At 41.2% G+C, this 22,689-nt stretch overlaps 1 protein-coding gene across 2 annotated transcripts in view; it reads right to left on the bottom strand.

Moving 5' to 3' along the window:
- The window catches only part of LOC146607742 (pre-B-cell leukemia transcription factor 1), a 62,930-nt gene that overhangs the window by 17,033 nt on the left and 23,208 nt on the right, over positions 1 to 22,689 (bottom strand). The gene's annotated exons all lie outside the window — the stretch shown is intronic.

The following is a 22,689-nucleotide window of genomic DNA, read 5'->3' as shown; positions in this document are numbered from 1 at the left end:
CCACAATTTGTCCACTCTTCCCCCCCCCCAAAAAATCGCACAGCTCTCCCATCAGGCTTCTGGTCACCCACACTTCCTTTTTTAATCAGCTCAGCTGGCTGCCAGATTCACTTGAGCTCAAGTAATTAGTCCCCTTATTTGGTTAATATACTGACAGAATAATAAGCAACAACTGTTTTGACAAATATTTCCCTATTCTCAGTTTCTAGGTTGTGGAATTCGTTTATTTTTTCTTGGGTTACGTCGTCTTTTTTTTTTTTTTTTTTTTTTTTTACATTTTTTAAATTTTTTTGACAAAACCCGACATCTGAAATAATATTTTGTTTCCTGTTATTTTAGTCAACCTTTCTTCCTTAAATGGATATTAACATTAATTTAAAAACAAACAAACAAAGCAGAAAGAAAACTGCTCTTCCCATTTGATACAGAGTAATCCAAATTCACGGTTAAAAAAGGACCCCAGACTTTTTTAAATAGTCTTTGTTTGTCCTTATATCTTGACGTTTTTCTATGTACGAGTAGGTTTGAGATAATTTCTCATTTTTCCAAAACAATGCTATAATCATTTTGGGAATTAAAATCAAAATGGGTACAATTTGACTATAATCTTGCATTTAAATCAAGTAGAAATTGCACTGAGGCAAGTGGAAATTCTTTTAAGAAATATTCTGAAAGTCACTCTGATCACCCCCAATATTTTAAACTTTTCACCAGGACTTTATTTATTCTTTACAGCACTCATTCAGAGTTGCAGCTGTGTATGTGCCTGTGTGGGTTTTAGGTGTGAGCTGATTTCACACCTAAAACAGTATGGTTTAAGTATTAATAGCGTCAGTAAACAATCTGATCAAATACTCCTCTTTGCCACTAGAGGTCTCCCTTGCCATTCTTTAGGACATCCAAGTCCCCACCTTCCATTTTCTGAGGTGAAAACACAGGCTCAGACTCTTCCTCCTCCATCTGAGAACCATCCATTTCAATATAAAATCCCTTCTCCTGTGTGAAGCGTTGTGCTGCTAGCATTCAAATTGACCCCAGAGTGGACATCGAAGGCACTCTGACGGCAGCTGGTGTTACCGTTATCGGACCTAACAGGAGCCCTGACTCTGTGACTTTGCGCCCCTTGAGTGTCGATAGCCATTTAAAACAATACCACTTGTCATTTGTCTCGTTGTCATTGAATGAGAAGGGACAGGCACGGAGCACTTCATTAATTCAGAGACAATAGGAGTGCTTGGTGCATTAACCCCAGACTGCTGTCCGGGTTGGTAGTCCTGGGCAGGGGGTCACTGGGATGAGAATGAAGCCTGCTGTACTTGTAGGGGAAGAGGAGGGGGGCTCCCACATTCACCCCCACCTTTGCCTTTAAGTGGACTGGAAATGCAAATATGGCAACTGTTGGCGAGTGGAAGAGGTCAGGGTTTCAGGCCATAGACTCAGCGAGAGGTAGATTGAGTGTGGGAGGAGTATTGGAGGAGAAATGGCGGCGTTGGGGGGGGGGGGGGGGGGGGGGGGGGCGTCTCTTGAGATGGCAAGACAGTACAAACATCCTGTCTCGTTACCAAGACTCTTTCATCACTCCAGTAATGTATAGACAGGCTTAGAGGGGAAAATCTCAGATGGCTTCACACACGCCTTACCTCCACACCGTCACAACTGCTGCCACGTTATGACCCAATCAAACCTGCTCCATCAGAAACTCTAAACCCGCCTGTCTGCTTTAGTTAACGTACATCAGCAGTGGCCCCGCCGCCGCTGCCGCTCCCACGGCTCTTGAATGCTCACCAGTACAGAGAGGCACTTTTTCTACATTTACCACCTCATAAATGCCGATCTAAAGTGGGTGTTAAAATAGGAGCACACCACAATATCCCATGGACTAGCTGCCCTTTCTGGAAGTAATTTTTAGTAGGAAAACATCTCACAGCAGTACATACTTAAAGAAGAAAAAAGAAGGCTGACAACTTACATTATGGTAACACTGAACTGAAAACAGGTTGCAGGATTTATAGGTCAAGCCATACTGAAACTATCTATCTGAGTTTTAGACGTAAAGAGTTGACTTAAATAACACCTCTTCAAAATTAAAGCCTGTTAACGTGCTGTGTAAGTAGAAGATTGATATTTAAGTGGACCTATTTGATTAATTAATGTTGGCAATGGCCGGTGTTTCTGTTTTGTTACATCATTTTTCCTCTAGTTAACTGTTCAGACGGTGTGATGATGTATTAGACTTTAAAACCACTCATTAACTCATCAGTTATGAAGATGCTTTGTTTCATTAGGATAAAGGAGGAAATGAAGACCAAAATCAGCAAAAAAACAAAACAATGCTTTCTAATGCTGCCTTATTAGTTGGTTAGTTATTGGTTATTATTAATGAGACATTCAGTTTATTCACTATTTATTAAACTGCTAGCAAAGCAGAAGAACACAGCATTAGTCCAGCATTCTCTGCAGCAGCTCTGGTTTCCCAATGACAGTTCATTTAAAGGAACACTGGGAATGTGCTTTTATTACATGAATATCATAAAATGTTGTTAATTTAACAAAAATATTGCTGTTTGGCACAGCTGCCTGAGATTACTGACTACAGTAATTCTAAAACGAATGCCCTGATTAATTTTAAGTGGGAACTGGAATGTCCCCTCAAGTTGGATCTCCAACTCGGAAAGCTGGAGAACCCCCAGCAACCTCGACTTCACAATCCAAGATGGTCACAGAGCCCCTAAATCTTAGTAAATCTGTGAAACGTGTAATCTGTGCTGCCACTGTTGTGTATTTGCGTCTCACTAAACAAGCCATACACAGAGTACTGTATATGGCAGAGTACAGAGTGTTTTTGAGCAAAAGATTACAGAAGAATAAACATTAGACAACATAATGTGCGACACATCTCTAAAGTGGCTAAGACAAAAACTATAATACAGTTTGGGTGTTTTGAAATTGGCCCAGGACTTTACATTTGGTGCATCTGTAATAAAAATGATCTTTTCAAAATTGACATAAAGCACATGGGACAAGATATCGTTTCCTGCTTCCCAAGTCCAGGAACAAAGAGTAAAAGTCCAGAGAACATCAGCATGTCTTCACAGATGTTTCAGGCAAAAGTCCTAGACTAGATTTCTTCCCTAACCCATAAAATGTCTAGACTGTCAAATGAAAATGGAACATAAAAATTCCCTGTGTCCACAAAAATGATTCAGTTCATGTCTGCCAAGTTCCAGCTTAGCATTCAAAGTGTTTATTTTACTTGGCTTGAAGCTCCTCCAACATCAGTCTTAGAAGAGTGCCTGTTGCAGAGAAGGTCATTTCTTAGGAGATCTCTTGGATGGGAAACAGAAAAAGTTCTAGCAGGCTGACATTTTTTCTCTACGAATAAGAAAGGTCATGGACAAATGGAAAGAAAACGACTGCATCCAGCAATGCTGCTTATTCAAAGCCCTGCATTGTGCTCAAAATCAGTAGGTAACGCTGTCTTAAACTGACAATTAACACAAACTCCGACGTGATCCCCAGGCCTCGCTTGTTGACACGTGTATACCTTCGCTAATCAGCCCGCATATCATATCCTCCCCTCGTATCCCGGCTCCATTCTTGCTGCTGATCCAGCTGTCTTGGAGAGCATCTGTCAGGAGGGACCCAGGAAGGAACAATGCATTACGCCATGTTGGCTGTGTACTGTCATCCCTCATTGACAGCACATTGTCACACTTACAGTGTCCTCTGAGCTGGGAACAAGCTAAGTAGCTGGCTGCCTATAATATCAGCTCTTCCTGGCATCTTATCGCAGAATCTGACGGGAACTCGCTCTGAGTGGGGTTAATCTGGATTTCTGCATTCATTTTTAATTTAAGTGCCTAATCAGTGCAGTCATTGCCCCGCGATGGGTAGCTTCCCTTACGGTGAGAAAAAACAAAACAAAACTGCAGACCTGCAGTATTTGGAAGTGATTGAAGCAAATGATGATTTATTTCTTCCACCCTGAACCTAAAGCGCATAATTAAAACCATGGAGGGATTATCTCAAACAAATACAATTAATAAGGAAAAGAAAGGGATAATGTGCCTCCATAAAATTGGCTTTGCTGTGGGTCATAATTACACGACTCAGTGAGGGCCACTTTATTGGCTAATGGCAGCCTAATTGATTCATCCTAATGTATTTCGAGCCTTGGGTCTGGTGGGCACTCCCTGTCCAATAGTGCTGGTGAACTTACTTAGCCACCCGCAGACAAACACTGAAGGTTCTCTCAGGGATAAACAATTATCTGTGGATGTGTGTGCGAGAGATTTCCCCCCACTGCTCGTCGACAAGCACGCGCTTTTTTGTATGTCTCTAATGGATGCCATTTCTCTCTTGGAGGTGTTTCAAAGATGGCTTGTTGTCAGACGATGCCTTATTCCCCCCCCCCCCCCTTCCTGTTGTTGACAAGCAATTCTCTCAAGGAGGCACGCACCAGGCTTTATTGCTTTGCTTATGCGTTAATAAAAACATGGGATTTTTTTTTACCACAGTAGCTGTTGTTATTAATGAATTTATGAATCGGATGCACAATAGATGATTTTGCCGGGAAGAAATTACGTATTCATGGTGTCTCTGTGTGGATGGATTGGGAGAGGATGGATGGTTGGTGGTTTTACTGCTCTGTGTACATGCTGAGAGACAAAATGTCACCGGCTGAGAAGACAAAAGTAAACTGGAATGGGAGAACACGACATTTGTTTAACTTCCCAACATCTGGCCTTTTACAAATCAAATCGATATTTAATAAAAGCCAAGGGCAATTGGCTTTTGGAGAGGTGGATGTTTAACTGTCTGGTTGTTTCTCTGGGAATATTTATTTCATTTCCGCGAGGCTGAGGGAAAAAGCTTTTGCTCTTTGAGGGTAAGCTCGGAATATCATGCTTGGAGATGATTAACGTCCTTGTTTGGGGGAGAGCAGCTTGCCTAAACCTCCTCCCGCTCCCCCCACGTTGCTTGTTTTTCAGCGAGCACATGTGTAACATTCTCCGTTTCCCATTTATTAGTCATCCGAGAAGACTGGCTCATGGCCTTACATGAAGATGTCTGTGGGTATTGAAATATTAATTGAACAACTTGCAACAGAGATGCACCATTTCAGAGAGGCTCTGAGTTTGGGGTTGGTCTTAATTGAACAAAGACCAGAGAATAACCCGTCTTCTCCCTCTGAAGGAGAACGAACCGTGGCAAAATGAAAGTGGGCCGGTAGCCTGGGGCAACAGAACTAGTGTCTTTGGAGAAATGCTGTGGAAGGACACAGGTCCATTATAGATTGTCACATCATCTCACCATACTTGATATGATTCAAGAATGTGCGGAATATTAAAATTGACAGCAAATACAAGCCAGATCCAAGTCTAAAAATATACTTTTGAGTCAGTGACAATATTTGGGATTGTATCAAAAGCTTGTCAGGGGATTAAGATTTCTTCCAGGACACTGCCTGCATCTTCGAAATGATTCAGTTTTTTTGTGGCATAACAATATCAGACTCAAAGAGTTACTGCACACCATGCTCTGCAGTCCAGATATCTTATCCTATCAGATTAACAGAGGCAAATGGCAGGCTGTCAAAAAACATTACCATATGTAATCCCCTTCTAGATTTCGGAGGCATGTCGACAGGGACTGTTGGCATGGCAGCCTGTCACGGAGATCGGGTGATTGGGGGGAAGCCTTATGTTTAATTAATGACGTTGGGCTGGTCTGTCATAGTTAGCGAGATGGACGGTAAAACATAAAGGCCTCTGACAGAGATTGGATGCCTTAGTTCAGACTGGTGGAGACCTTTGGAGGCCTCCCATTCTGCACCCAGATACTGTGAGCTGCACTGTTACGTCACGAGGAGCGGCACGGGGAGAGACAGCCAAAAGTGACACTCGATACCGGTCAGGTGACAGCATGCTCAGTCAGATCAACAACTGCCTGGTTTGACATTTTGAAGAGCTCTTTGCCAGCAAAGACTTCAGCCGCTCATGTTTTCAGTCAGTTTTTCAGTGGTGCACAGAAGATAGGGCTAAAAACACAGAGTAAATATGTATTTGGGTTGATACTTCTATTAAAATTCAAACTTCTGCTTAGTTTTGAATATAAAACATCATCTTATCTTTCTATCCAGCCTATCTGATGCCACTTAACTTACTGAGGTTTTATTTGCTCAAGCATTAAGCAAGCAGTCAGCAGTAACAAGAAAATGCATAGAAAACTTCACAATTTAATCAGAGTAAAAAATTCCGGTATTTCTATATTGACTAATTTTCTGTATGCATATGCATGAAATATGGCAGCTACTCTGCTCCAACATCTGTACAGCTACGATGCTATTCTGCTACATGTGCTGCAGACAGAGCTGAGCATACTGAATAATGGAGTCCCTCTGCTGGACAAACTAGCCAGAAAGTTTTCATGTCGATCCACATCCATAACAATTTATTATTAATAAGCAAATGTCAACTGAAAAATGCTGTACATCAAGCTGGCTCTAGTTTACAGGCTATACTGCTGGATAAAACTTTCAAATCATGCTGAAAGGATGAGACCAAAAAAGAAATGCCAGGAAAAACTTGCAGTTATATTGGCTTGTCACTCTGGCCTGGCAGAAATTATTTATGGCAATACGACAGTAAACTGCTGTGGATAATTTTCGTTATGTGTGTTAAGAATTTGCTTTAAAATACGGCCTTATCTTGTACCTACAGAGACGTCGTTTTATTCAAATGATATTCCATTGTAAACTTGGCTGTAGGAACTGTATCAACGGTGTACATTACTGTGTATAAATGAATCATAAAATATAAGCTAGTGTATGCACGGTGCTGAAAGCGTGAGCTAAACAGTAGTGTGTTGTGAATGACGTCTAGCAGAGGGAGTCATGCTAGGACAAGGGACGGATTAATTGCACTTCAGGAAAGTGCCTGAAAAAAACAAGTGAATGCTAATGTCATCATCTCACATGGAAAACTGCCATTTTAAAAATATGGTTATTTATTTGTGCCATTTATTTATGACTGCAGTCACTCAGTAGCCCTTTTTTAATCAGAAACATTCCACCAAGCAAACGCGTCATCGTGACCGACTGTAGTTGAAATCCAGTAGTTGTTAACTTATGTCGTTGTGAAAATATTTTAACTTCAGTAGGTTTTACATTTTTCGCAACTGTAAAAATATTCTTATCTTCTCTTCGCTTGAAAAATAACAACTAGATCATTAATTTGGAGCTTTCAAAGAAAATGCATGTGAGTAAAATCCCTATATTTTTAAAGTAATAAACAGAATGTGGTGTAATCCTGCACTAAACAGTCCTTCTTTAAAACATTACTGTGTGTTGGGTCAAAGCCAAACGCTTTTGCATAATTGACCACTGCCTGACCAGAAAGGGTTGAGCCTGTCTGTCTGGATTTGCAGTGACGGGATTGGCCCTATTTGTTTGTATTGGTGCTTCAGTGGACACACTTCATTGTGGTTTTAGCAGTTAATAAATCACAGTAGAAGCCCCCTCTCTCTACACAAGCCTGTGCTGTGGTGGTCCTGTCACAAGGCAGGCACCAGAGCCGAAGCGACAGCTACATGCTAATTCAACATCGGCATAATTCATTATACAGTCGCAAGTGTACTGGAATGGAAAGAGAACCAACATACACCAGGAGGAAGACGACAGGCATCAAACTGTTAAATCCTGCTCTCCTTAAGTCCCCTCTGTTTGCCTTTGTAAGGACTCAAGGATCGCTGCCGGTGATATAAAATTATACTTCATTCATAAGATATGCACAAAAAGTGCTTTGGGATGTGTGAAGAATAAAATTATTTTACTGCATTTACTTTAAATGCATAAAGTCTCGAGATTCATTTTAATTGAGGAAGGTTAACAGACAATATCACAGAGGTTAATGGACAATGGCGACAGTTAAGTGGCAACTGAGCTCCTTTACTGTGTTGTTAAAAGGAAATCTGCCTTTTCATGAAATATACTAATCTATACAGACACTTCCTGTAAGTCACGCAAAAGCCAGTGTAAAATGACATATCAAAAGGCAGAATGGGAGTTACTGCACTAAAGGGGAAATTAACAAAAAGATAAAGAGTCAATTAAACCGATAAGGCCTCGTGCTCTTCAGAAGGTGAAAACCAAGGGGAGTGGAGCTGACAGCCTTCACATTAAAGCGCTCCGCTGCTCTCTCATCCACCATGTGGTCCCTCTGCTTTGTCACCACCAGTTCAGAAGAGAAAGAAGCAGCATTGTCTTTGTTAGGAAGTCCTGATCGCACACACTGCAATCGTCTACTGATACCACTAATGGAGGGAATTAGAATTGGATCCACCGAGGTCTTAGGGCCACTAATAACACAGCAGACAAAAACTTACCACTTAAAATTTACAGGGGTTTTTTTTTTTTTAGTATATAGTTGTTCTTCTTCTGACATTTTAGAAAAAAAAAGTTTTTTAGCAAAACTAAATGCTTGACCTAATCTCCCAGCATCCAGGATGAATTAGTTCACTGACAGCCTCGGGCTTCCATCTAGTTCCGTTAATATCTACTCAGCCAAGAACGGCGAAATTTACTTTTCCAAAGAATATTTCAGTATATCTGATTAAATTAAACAAACCATCTTGAAATCCCTGTCATAGTTTGAGCAGTGAGATGCAATTTCTTTCATGTCATTTAGAAAAGTTGCAGAAATGTATTTTGTTACTAAATTAGAAGAAAAACCTCAAGCTTCAATCTTTTCATATTCTTCATTGGTTTGTATCCACTGCTGGAGATCATGAGGTGCAGACAAAGTTTGAGCTCTTTTTACATGGTTGCATTTTCAGCTCATCTGCACAGTCTCACGAGGTTCTGACCCACAAAGTGTAGAAACATGTATAAAAAATTACCCCTCCCCACAAACTTCTTGTGCTGGGTTAAGAATACCAAACAAATTCAATGTTCAGTGTAGGCAATTAAGAGGAATACCATAAACTGCTGCCTTGAATTGGCTTGGAGACAGTATTATGTCATTAAAAAGGAGCTATAAGAGGCAACTTTCAATGAGAACAATGCAAACAAACTGTAGTGTTTTAGATGATCATAACGGCTTTCTTTGTCTGGAAAAAAAAGCTTAAAAGTGAGACCTGGTTTATTCTTTAGCCTGCTTGTCTCGTTGCCATGTGGCATACAAAGGAGTGCACTGTGTTCCTATTGGTCAGCTAATGGACTTGTGGTGAAAACTGATGCCAGAGAAGATAACTGACTTTCTATTTTTGCTGTGGGTGGCATGAGGATTCAAAGATGTCCTCTATGATACTCTACATGCGATCATATGCTGATGTAGCCATTATGATATAAAATACCCACTGGGTTATTAAGTCCTGCTTCAGTGACTTGATTTGTAGTATTATGGCTGTCAGTATCCTTCTTTTTCTTTTTCCGAGTTAGCAGTGGCCATATTTGGTCAAGTGGGTGAAGTGTTATTAGCAGAGCCTATTGAGTTTGGTTTGGAAGCTGCACACATAAACACTGCAGGTATGCCCCTGTACTGACTTAGACAACTATTCAGGACCTCTTTGTCAGATAACTGCATTAAAAATGCACCAAAAGACACCAGTGCTTAGTGACTTAAACCACCGACAGCAGACAGCTAGTGACTACAGCTGGTAGTGTTAACACACTAATATCAATTAGAAAAGCAATGCATTAATATTGTTCTTAATTTATTTATAACTTTTGTGAGATATAAAAAGATTAACCCTTTATGCTGTGTTCAAGAAAGTGTAAATGACCTCCAAAGACTAAAAAGTCATTTTTGTACAAGCCTGTAAAATTTTTACTTATCCTGTTGCTTTGCTGTGTCGCACAAAGCTTTAATATATTCTATATAACACCTTAGCATAATTTATAAAATACTCAGCCATTTTGCATTTATAATGGTGTACCTTTTGATCATGTGCTTTCAGTTCATAAGTATTCGATCCTGCATAAAATTAAACTGACAAATATCAGTAACAAAAGGCACAAATATAAGCCCATCTGCTTGGGTTCACTCCACTGTGGAACTTTTTCATACGACACTTGGATGGGTAGCAGTTAAAGAGCATCCAGACAAGTGTTCTAAGTGTCCCTCATGAGACACTGAGCGTCCAGCAGCATGCACCAGACTGGGGCCATCCAGGGCCTCGGGCACTGTGTTGACTGGGCCTGCCATGTCATTAACAGTCGCCTTGATCTGCTCCACCTTATTAAAACCATTCCTTCAGGAGAGCAGACGAGCATGTCACAGTGTGAAACCAGGCCAAGGAGGGAAGGTGACCACACTGCCACCCTGAGCTTGTGCGGGAGGGGCGGGGGTGGGGGGGTACAGTGCAGCGGCTTTGTTGTCAGCCTCACCGCGGACCCCCTGATGTCCCTGTGATTCCCTTGTCAGTCTGTGTTAATAGAACTCCCAGTGGTTTTGCTCCTTCACATTCTTATCTCCTGTAGCAGGACAGTCACACGGCCCAGCAGTGTCTGTTTAGCCTCAGCTGACCAGACACAACTGCTGTGTTGAATATTGACAACGCCTCTCCTGTTACTAAGAAACATGCTCCCGCTTCGGTATGCCGAGACTTAACCAATCCCCACATATGTTCAGTGAAAACCAAACTGGCACCACACGACCAGAATTAAGTATTATTAGAGGTTGACTTCCTTATACTGGTGAACTCTGGAGTTAAAAAGCTACATCAGAAATGCACAGAAACCCGGGACTGAGAGGCCTGGCAGCTTCCAGCTCTGTCCCATTCCATCTATTTGACTACACACAGTGATGTGTGGCATGTTTCTCAGAGCACAGCTCTCCTACCGCCAACCAGTTTATGTAAAAGTGATTAACAGTAATTAATCCTTAATCACCATGATTAGCCAAGTCGCAGTAAATTAAGCCACATCTGGAGCAGCTGAGGGCTCGTGAGTGGCAGCAGGCATGCTGAGTGTAAATGCCACTGTTTACTGAGGTCTACCTGAAACATCTGAAAGCAAACAGCACAAATATCACCTCAGTTGCCTTGTTTGGGCTTTGTGCCTTTGAGAACTGATGATATCCTTTGAGTTTTGTAACTTAAAAACAAATTCAGTCCACAGATATCTGTGCTGTACAATGTAATTCAACCTACCGCACTATTCAAAAATGGGTTCACTAACTGAGAAATCTCTCAACACAATGTGATAACAAAGTAGCTTTCAGAGGCTGCTAGTCATACATCACAGTTTAAGTTTTATCCGCCTAAATTACAATTAAAAAGGATTGATAAAGATGCTGTAATAAGCGGGACACTATTAGAAGTGACAAAATCATTTAATCTGTTGATGAAAATGAAATTAACTGGCAATAAATTTGATAAATTATCCCACGTCCATTTTAAAGCATAAATTATTCACAGCGTCTGGTTCCAGGTTTCTGCTTTTCCCAGAGTCTTCACTGATGTTTGAGGCCAACACAGTGAGTCTCACACTGGCTTACCAGGAGTATTTTCCAAAAACACATAAAATAAACAGTAATTTTTATAAGGATTCCTTGAACTGTGACCAAGTGAGGCTCTGTGTGAGAGCTGAAGAGTAGTTTCTCGCCACAAATCAGCAATACGGCATCTTTTTCTGATTTTGGTGATGCGGCTAATGTGTTATCAGTCAGTGTGACAAACTTTGTAATTCTGCAGCATGTAAATGTCAATGCACCTATGAACATATGTGCAGGAAACGCTTCCGTTCTAGTCAGCTGAATGTCACCTTGGCATTTTTGACATGAAAGCTGCTTTGAATAAATTATACTACCTTAAAAAGTCAAACGTGTAACTACAGGAAGTGACAATGAAGTTGAGGAAATGGATTGTTAGGCACTTTACATTCATGGTGGGGCTTTTTGGTTGAGCATTAATTGCTAAAGTTAAAACAGACAGAGGTGTAGGAGCGTGGTCGTAGTAGTAGCTGACCATAATGTTACAATTTTAAAAACATACAAAAGACATTCATTGGGATCTTTTCCTGCTTCTTTCATACTTTTATTTGCAAAGACTATCTAGTATAATTATATTATTATAACATTAGTTGTGAATAAATTATGTAATAAATTTGATTAGTTAGCATACAGCTAGCATCGTTTAACAGGACTACATTTATTAGTTTTCGTCGGTGCAAATGAGACTTTTTCATATGATTTAAAAAAAAAAAACTCATCTAGGTGGTACAAAAAAGCCTCAATTACTTAAACGGTTAACTGGGTTTAGCTTTGAGCATCTACAATAACTACATAGAGAGCACATGATATTTTATCTGTTTTGACTGTGTGAAGTGGCTTTGTGGAGCAGTATTAGCACTAATGTAAAAAAGCGTTGTGAAACAGCTGAGCTTCCAGTGACGGAGCATGTAATCACAAACCAAAGCAACATATCTGATGTTTAATGGTTATAAAAGTAGAAACTTTAAATTGGGAAGGTAATATGCACACAAACACATAAATATGACTTCAAAAATATAATTTTTGTGTTGTGTTGTTAAAGCATAATATATTTACATGCCAGTAAAACACTGAACAGTGATTCAACCTATACATTAAATATCGCAGTAACATGTGCGGCTCTTTAATTACGACTATGTCAATTATTTGAATTAAAAAAAAGAACTTTTGGATATTTGTATTTTTGGATTTATATTTTGCAGGACGTACATGGCGACTAAAACCGCCTTCCAAGAAACTGACCTCCTACATCTTCCATAAACAGACACCAGAACAGATTCTCCACATTCACAAGGACGTGCAGGCAAGCACAGAGTCCACAGAGTGCCTGCCCCTGTGTGTACCCGTGCTGAATTGTTGATTGGCTGAGTTGCCTGAAGATGTCTCGGGTGTAGCAGCAGAAGCGGCGGCGCCTCTCTGTGGCTTTTTTCCTGCCAGATAAATGATGCAGGAGGACTGGTTGTGTGCCGGGAAACTGGTTCCATCACAGCGGGTGTGCTGTGTCTCTTAGCCCAATGTTTCTCTTGTGCCCCCCTGGAGAGATTTCTCCCTGCGCCCCAGTCTCTCCCTGTTACACAGCTCCAGATTAATTACACACTTTAATGAGCTGAATTATTAATGGGGCTCTTACTTGGCAGTTTAAGGAAATGCAGAGGAGAAGATGCCGTTGAGCATCGGGAATCGGGGCTCTCATTAAAACATCACACAACGCCTTTGGGACCAGTGTTATTTAGCCAAAGAAATAATAGGATTTGGTATTTTACATATCAGGAACAGTGAAGCTACTTGAGTGTGAATCCACAGTGAGAGATAGCAAGACGTGCCCTGCAGAGGCCCGTGCACAACATTATGTCATTGAGACTGCAGGCCCGAGGAAAATGAGAGCCACAAAAGAGGCTTCCTTTCTGATTGTTCAGCACAGATGGGAGCAGTAATATCTGAAATGAGGTGGACTAAAGCAGGAGTGAAATGAATAAAAAGAGAAGCAATTTCTAGGTGAATATGTCTTATTCTTCTCTCCTCCAAAAAGGAATGGTTTTTCTCTGGAACGCTTACAGCAGCGAGAATGTTCATCAAAATCAGGATTGTGGGAAATTCTCATTATGAAAGCTGCAAAAAAAAGCTGCAGGAAAATGAGATTATTCACATGATATAACGCATGCTGATAAGAGAAAATCCCACAGTGAAGAGACAGGAAATGAAACCAGGAAACAAGTTCCAGGATTGTTCCTGAGTCTAAATTTATATTTCTGCTGGAGCTAAATTCAATCACCTCACTATTTCTATGTATGATATGCATGCAGGTATTTGTGTGATGTCTGTCTATTCAATAAGATGTTACAACATTAGCAATATTGTACAGCTCATATATCCAATCTGACAGTGCTGTGTAAGAATAGAAAGAGGCCATTTGTTCTCTAAGTGCACTTCAGTGTATTCAGAGCTATTTTTTGACAAAGCATCTTTATCAAGAAAATGTTCATATTTCCGATGTCATGATGCGTGTTTATCAGACAGGTTGTGCTGCACTAACATTCGCTGCACGTCTTGGGAGCAGCAAACGGCTTTCACACTCGCTCGTGGAATCCACACTAGGATCCCAGGGGATCTCTCTCTGTTTGTGTACAAGCTGCTGCCAGAGATGACTGTTCCCGGTGTTTGGGAGGAAACAATAACAGGCTCATTGCACAGTCAGATTATATTACAACCCGGTGCTCTGCATGGCTACGACTCTGAATGGATTTTGGTTTTATTGCCACATTTGAGAAGACACTTCAGGAAAACTGAAGACAGAGCATCTGACAAATAAGATTGAGATCTGAGTGATGATTTCGCTTCTGCGTCTGAGCAATATTAGCACAAGCCCCTGATTAGTAATCACCGTGAAGAGTAATCAGATGACCCAGAATGGCCTGGGTGACCATGCAGGCAGGCGTCTGGATGGGACGGTGCTTTTGTGCAGCCGTGCAGCTCCAGACACAAAGCCCTGGGGACACTGCTACCACAACACAGTGAAACGCAACCACACAAGTTGAGTGCTGGGGATTTTTAAAAAAATGACCAAGCAGCTCATTACGTGGGCCCTTTTTGGGTCACGGAGCAGATGCAAATGTAGGTCAGAAGGAACCCCTGTTGTCAATCAAGAAAGAACAGAGAACAGGGTGGAGTAATAGTAGAGGACGGAGAGGGTGTCTCCTTCGGTGAAAGATCGCGCCTGCTGCTCTTCACAGCCCATCCCCAAGGACAGAGGGGATCAAATCATCCACAGACGAGAGGAGTGGTGTTAAGCTTCAATGAGGAAACTTAATTAGACTCTTGCTTGTGAGGTTAATTTGAGCTAACCGACGCGAGTAAAAAAGCATTAACATTTTTCTGTAGCAGGACTGGTCCAATATCCAGCTCTGTCTCCAGCCTCGTGTCAGCGTGCCATATATCACCACCGCACCAATAAAGCCTGTATCCTGCACGGTTTGCAGTTGGATGATGAGGCTGGTGTGACCTACATGCTGCAGACCTCCAGAGAGTCCAGGATCTGACTCCTCCAGCAGCCTGACAGGGAGTAAACTGCACACGTTAAGTCACCTTGAAGCAAGATTCGCTGTCACATTTCCATGCTTCAATTCCTTTAAGATGACTTGTTTTTTTTTTTTTTGTTGTTGTTTTTTTACCCCTCTTTGAGTGCAGAAACACTTAAGTGCATCATCTCCTCTTACTCTTACACTTTTGGCCAATTCAGGCTCCTCTCGGAAAATCTCGGCATGAGCAGCAGCAGCAGCAGCTCCTCCAACTCTGTAGCACTTCATTTCACCTCACACTGAGCTTAGATGCAGCGCTAACTGCCTAGAGGTTGACACTTGTCTGAATAATGTTATGCTAATGCTCTAGTCTACCTGTATTTACCCCTAAGTGCAGCAAGCAATCTGTTGATTGCGAGAAAGCAATTTTCCTGAAAGAGGGGGAGAGCGGGCTGCGAGAAAGACTGAATGAGAGGGTAACAAGAGATCTTCTTTAAGCTGCGGCAAAAGCAATTTACAGAGGACGACAATTTTCTCTGGCTGTGAAAGGAGTGCTCTCTCTAATTGTGCCTACGCAGAGCCATCAAGATGGGCTACAGAAAATAGCAGAGCAAGGCTGCACGTATCCCACAGCAACTTAGAGGTATAAGCAGAAAACAGGCTATAAAACCCCATCCCTTTTATTTAGACAACGATGGGTTCTTTTTTTATTTAAATGAACTGAGATGGCCATTCATACATAAAGAATAGCTCCCATAAATGCAGGCTAAGACTAATTATGTTTAGGTGCTACATTATATATAACAAACTACAGCAAACATGATGACATGTATAAGAGAGAATGGCTTCCATTTCGCTGCTCTCGTTTCTTTTCTCATAATGCAGCTCCAAATGCTATGATGATGAATGGGGACATTGTCCTTTTAATTTGTTTGTTGGTCCTTGTGTTGCTCGAGAAGGCAGATGTAGAAATTAATTGCTCTTTCTGACAGGGAGCGGGGCTGGTGTTTGTGTAAATGTGTGTATGTGTGTTGGGGGGAGGTTGAGAAGGCTTCTAAAAATAAAGCGGCAGAACCGTGTGTGTGGTGCCAGATTGGGCTCAGAGCTGTGCTCGTCTCGCTCTGGCTCGACTTCTATCTGCCCGTGTGATAAAGCTGCTAACAGGCCTTTATCAGAGAGCAAGGGGAAATATGCTCCTGCCAGATTAGGCCCCAGACTCTGCCAAGGTTATAAACAGCCTGTTATCTGTGTCCCAAACAGAGTAATCCACGCTCTATCAGCACCCAAACATATGGGCCACACAGAGCAGAGATAGCCACTGATGGACACTTGGTTTTAATTGCAATGAGAGCCAGTGGAGCATCTCTGGGTGAGAAAAAGGACATAAAAAAGGTCTGTTATTGTGGACATCTCCCAGGCCCCAGAGTAGCTGGCCAACATTCACAAAGCCCAACCTCGACCTTTCTGCAATGCTGCACCTGCTCTTCCCTGTGCGCCGAGGCGATATCATGAATGAGCAGGGCAGCATCACTGTTACATTTCCAGGAATCTATTAAACCCCTGTTGGATATTTGTTTCCCTCTCAAATTAATATTTTCCCTTTTCATCCTGTGTCATTTGGTGTCTTTGTGCATTTCTCCAGCATGCTAAATTAGATCTTGGCAGCAGCAAGTACGCATTAATTTGGTTAGGCGCTGATGGGCTATTTTCAGTTCTCGACACAACACGGGCTATTCTTCAGCCGAAGCTTCGCAAAACATCAGTTCTCAGATGCACTCTGGCTCCCTAATCAATAACAGACTTAAACTCCCCCGGATGCAGCCTTGGTAAACAAGAGCCACTCAGACGCTCTGTCTTTCAACACAAAACGCACACTCAAACGAGCTCAGAATAAGTCTGAGTGAAGTGAGGACAGCAGACAAAGATGATTGAGTGTGAACTGAGTCTTAAAGCCCTGCAGGAACCATGTAGTGCTTGTGCTGAAAAGGCTGCCGTTAATATGAGCTATTATCTATATTTCAGACACCAAAGAATACCTCATCTTTTTATTCAGCTTGTTTTGATGGGCTGCTAACTGACGTTTGGACACTTGTTAGCATAGACACAATGCAATGACGTAGCATCTTAGAAATGTCATGGATGACCAACAGGAAACTGTTTACACGTCCCACAGAACAAAAACGAAGATTAGCATTAATTTAGTGTCATGATTTTGTTCAGTATTAACTCATTTCTACCTCCTTTTTGATCTTCACCATCTCCCGAGCTGCTAAATGCTCCACCTTGGGACGAAGTTGGTGAGCACGTAGCTGAGTCAGGAGTCAGGACCACTAAAATCAAAAGACATTAAATCTTTCCATCTGTAGTACTTTATATTTTGCTGCATAGTTCTGGGATCTTGCTCCTTTTCCACATGCAGGTCCAGACGACAGGAGAGCACACGTTTCCGCCCTTCCGTGCGCATAAGGGAACATAAAACCCACCTGGTGTAAAACAGAGCAAATTTATCACTGAGTAGCAGGGGTGGAGGTGGGTTGCAAAGTGGCTTGCAGATGCAATTGCAGGGAGGCAGGTTAAATAGGGGGCCCACTGTAAAAATTGCCAGTTACGTGATTGGAGGGCATCAGCTGAGACGTCAACTAATGCGGGCTTTAATTAAGATCAGCTGATCTGCTGCAACTGCCTGAACGAATAAATAAACTTCTCTGTAAAGATGAAGGAAACTGCAGATAATTGTTAGTCGATTCATGGCAACAAGAGAGCCCTTTGACGTTCCACCCAGTCATGTGATCCACTATTAATATAACTATAATTGACAAGGGCAGTTTTTAGCATAATTGCTTTGACAAAACAGGAAATTATGCTGCCCTTTGCCAAATTTATGTACAAAGGATCCCATAAGTTTTAAGGTAGTATTTAAAAGAACTTTTCACCATCTAACAACACTGCATTCTGTCTGCATCACTTTGACGATCAGACATTCACATGCACTTCACTGTGTGACGTGTAGGTCATAAAAGAGCTGGACACTTTACATCTTTTCATTGTTGCTCGGCTACGCGAAGCACTTTTCATGCCTACGACGCTATCAGCATCTCCATGAAAATGCATCATTCTTCTGTTTTTTTTAAGCATTACCATATCTCCACCTGCCCTCATCCTTCTATATAATAGCAGTGTTTTCATACTGCTCTCCACTGTGGCCACTGGCAAACACATTTGATATCAGATAAGGTTGCGTGGCACATCTCAAAAAACTATTTGTGAAAGACCGCAACATGGCTCTTCCCAGCTTCCAGCTGCCATTACTGGAGCACTTCGAAGTAATTTAAGCTCAAAGATCAAATGGTTTTGACCTAATTGCATCTTGGGAGTTGTAGTTAATGTTCAGTTTTTAAATACACAGTCTTACACTTTGATTGATGTTGCTTTCAATTTAATGAATTCATTAGAAAAAGTTTTAAGTACATCTAACAAAGCTAGTTCTCTAAGCTGTGTGGGTAAGCTGCAAACACATTGCCTTCTTTGGGATTAACAGTTATCTGAATCTGAATCTAAAGTATGACCAGCTGCAGCACTTGTAATCGTAATGACACGGTCAGACATATTGCATGCATTGGTTTTAACTGCTTGATACACTTATGCCAGTATGGTTCCAGATTTCATCAGTTGTGTTGAGGAAATGTTACCAGTGTGAAATAATGACGTGAATATATGTATTCAAAATATAAAAAATGTATTCTTCCTTAAAAAGGATTGCATTTAACTGATGTAGCCCATACGAACTGAAAAATGCACTCAAGCGTTACCTCGTGTGGATGCATGTATTCCTACATTGCAGCTTAGTTTTGGCATCGCATTATAAGAAGCTATACATACAGCGAGTTGCGAGCTGTAACGAGCAGCAGCTCCTGCGTTAATGAGGACTGAGGTAAATCTGGGAGAGATTTAGACCCTCTACTAGTCTCTGTCTCCTCATATAAGCAGCAGCCTGCTCTTTCTGTCAGCAGAGCTGTGATCTGAATACCTCTGCCTTCATAAAAGATTCAGGCTATATTGACTTCCTACTTTGGTTTCCCCGCAGAGCCTACCTCCCCGCTTCCTTTTAAATTCTGCTCTCGTGGCTAAGGATGCGCACCTGCCTCAGGAAAGAAAGAAAAAAAAAAGTCTCCGGCTTAACATGGTGCTTTTATAGCCTTTTCTGAACCACATCTAGAAGATATCATTCACTATGCAGGATGTATACGTCTCGGCTCGGTGCATCATGGGAAGATGACCCTGAAAACAAAAATAAAATCCTGTATATCTGACAAGAAGGTCCTGGCTCTTATTGCTGTTTAGTTAAATGTACTAATCACACGGCTGTTACAGGCTTACAGGGTCAGTTGGGGATTACTGGCATTATAAAATGCCGTATCACATCTGCTATGCTAAATATTGATATATCATGTTCCTTTTATTTCAGCATCTGTTACCTGCTCTTTACTGCACATCATTACAGACACCGGCTGGGCTCATCTGTCTCGCTATACAATATTTCAAAGAAAACCTACACAAAAGGGCACAAAGTCTAATAAATTCCTCATTTTATATACTGCTCCCAGATTTCTTAGTCCTGTCTAATAAAGTTTTAAATGTCATGAAGGACCTATAATATGGATAGTATAAACTAGAGCCAAGGAAACCATACAGTGCTCTGTCCCGTATCTTTTTATCCAATAAAGTTTTATATCTTTGAATCAACTATAAAATGGTTTTGAAATAGTCAACAAGGGGGTAATTGGGTGATTTTATTGTTGTGGTGATCTGTCCCAACAGGCTCATTACTCTTTCCTGACAGTAAATGAGAAAACTGTATAGAGTAGTCTTTCAATAAGCCTGTGCAGTCTGAATTACACTAATTAAGATGTATTTAATTTGTCTTGCAAAACAAATGAAGTGAGAAAAAAGCAAAAATCAATGATATGTGATAAGGATATGGGCTCGGTTGGTCGCTTATCTTAAATCTTATATATATCTATATAAGAAAGGCTGGATTGAAGCAGCGCAGCATGTTTTTGACCTCTAAAAGCAGCGATAACCTTCTGCCCAGGATCTCTGAGTTGAAGTGGTCGAACAAACAAAAGCAGACCAGCATCTCCAAGGCGCAGCATTTCACACTTGGGTAGAGGCAGAGGACGGGCCTTTAATGACACACACACACTCCCCCAATCCCCCCACCCCCAGTCACCTAGAATGAACACGCTGTGCTGGAAATAGACCGGAAACTCTGCCTCCACGGAGGCCAGAAACCTGGTGATGCCTGCCTGCCAAACAAATCCTACCACCCTAGCCAGAGACACACACCCCCCCTCTCAACTACATCTCAATCATCCAAACCAAACATGATCGAAGCATGTTATCCGCTGAGTTATAATGCAGACACCAGCACTGAGCAAAATGTGCACACACTTCCATCAGCTGATGTGCTGTCCACTGATGTGTGATAACGTTGTGGATGGCACAAAGCCCAGACTTGAATTTTCCTGTCGTGTTGTGTGCAGCTACCAACAAAACATTACACTCGCTGTACAACAAAATCCTCATCAAAGCAAAGAGACTATTTCTGTAGCAGTGCATCTGCTCACTTTTAAAATCCAGGCTGTGAAGTTTACAGTTAAATGAACAAATTTCGCAATATCACAACAGATATCTGAGACTATGTTTTAAACCTTTTAAAATGAACTGGCCATTAATACTGAATGGAAACTACTTTAAGGGAGCCCGTGCAGTATTCAGTATAAGTTTCAAATTATACACACTGAAACAATAACTCGGTTACAGATGAGCCAACTGACAAAAACTGGGAAGTATTTTAAAAATCATGCAATCATCAAATTACATTTAAGTAAAAGTGCCAAAAACTGCCTAATTCTAGCTTCTCGATTTTAAGGGATTTGTCTCAAGAGGTTCTAAAGTGAATCTATTTATTTTTTGAATTGCAATAAAATGTTTGCTTGGCATAATCTGGTTTGCAAAATAGCACAAAATAGTGAAAAATGCCCTCAAAAGTGAATGCAATTAAAATCCTTAAAAGCCTTTCCATAGTTGGTAGTTTCATAACACTTGAAACTACCAACAACTAAAATTATATTATTTAAAAAGACTAAGTTAAGGCATTCCCCTGTTGGCTTAACTTCTCATGTCCTTTGTTGTTGTTGGTTACACTATTTTAACATGTTCTAATAATCAGTTGACACCCACACAGCAAATGTAACTGATGATAATTCATCGCTCGCCCTAAACTAATTATTTGTATTTCAGGTCAAACTTCTTCTATTGTTCTTCTGTTGTAACCTTGTTCTGTTAGTAAGGCTGCATACTTTTAACTGTTTTTTTTTTGGACTGGTGAAACTACACATGCAGTGTTTATGCCTGGGTGCCCACTGAAATTACACTTATTGCAGATAATGTTTCAAAATAACTGCCAAAATAGGTGCTCAGAGGGGGTTTCAATATGGCTGCCAAGTGGTGAGATTTGCTTGTGGAAGGAGTTTAGTACTACAGACACATTTTGATTTGCACTAAGCACTCAGCTCCAGCTTTTTCTAAGCAGTTATTTTTAAGATTTTGATTTCAATCACTATTTCCATCAACCTTTTTTGCACATTTAATATGACATGTAGGTTGCTTATATAGTATTAATACTGAGTGCATTCTCACTGATTGCGCTCCTTGCCAGTAAAAGTGACATGGCTAGTTTGCTGCTTGGAAACAGGCCATTTCATACATAAAGCAACTCACCTGTGCCTCTGTGCAAAGGCTCCCAATGTTAAATTCCACCTCCCAAAATGGATCCAGCCCCCCCTCCCGCCACTCCCGCTCCGAATTCCCTGGCTTCCACCAGTCTGTTATGACAAAGGGAGTAAAGGCAAGCAGCACTGGGGTAAAGGCTCCAGTCTCCTAATGAGCTTCTCTGTTCCAGTATGTTGCATAAACCCATTACCTCCCAGCACATTACCTCATTCATTTCTTATATGTGGATAGCTCTCCTCTCCCAAGAGCATGGCATTTCAGACACGGATCGTGGTATACTGCATGAACATACACACTTGTAAAGTCTCAAAGTAAGAGTCTATAATGTTTCTATTTCATATAGCTATTGAGTTGACCCTGAGATATCAGCAAAACACAGAGGGGGGAAAAAAGAAACTCCACTGGCAGGAGATCTATTATTCGGAGAAAAGACAAAGAGAGAAAAACAGAAAGAGAGAAGGAAAGAAAATGTCTCCTCTTGCAGTAGCATTATCTCAGTATGTGGCAACTATTGCAGTGTGGGATGAAAGACACAGGAGGGAGAGAGCGCCACTGTGCCTCAAGCTAATCTGTGGATGCAATCCAAGATGATGGGGTCCCCAGATTATCGTGCAATTTGTCTGATGGTTGAGTTTAGTAGGTTCTCAGATAAAAACAGGGATTTCAGTAATGAACAATTCTCAAATTATAGCTTGAACAAATAAAGCAGATGCTAAACAACACTAGGGTTCAGAGGAATTTCGGGGCCTTGTAATGGCACACATGATAAGTATGGAACAATGCACATTCCTCAGCTCTAATTTCACCAATAGTCATGCATTTCTAATCGTGTCTACTTTGCCATTTTCTTTTTCAATCACTGCTGAACAGCGGTCACTTCCTACGGT

The sequence above is a fragment of the Diplotaxodon limnothrissa genome, linkage group LG23 (genome assembly GCF_057381915.1).
Source record: "Diplotaxodon limnothrissa isolate DT_005_m linkage group LG23, D_limnothrissa_male_GT1.1, whole genome shotgun sequence".
Lineage (NCBI taxonomy): Eukaryota > Metazoa > Chordata > Actinopteri > Cichliformes > Cichlidae > Diplotaxodon > Diplotaxodon limnothrissa.
Note: the sequence above shows the minus strand (reverse complement) of the source record. Positions and strands in the feature narration are given on the sequence as shown.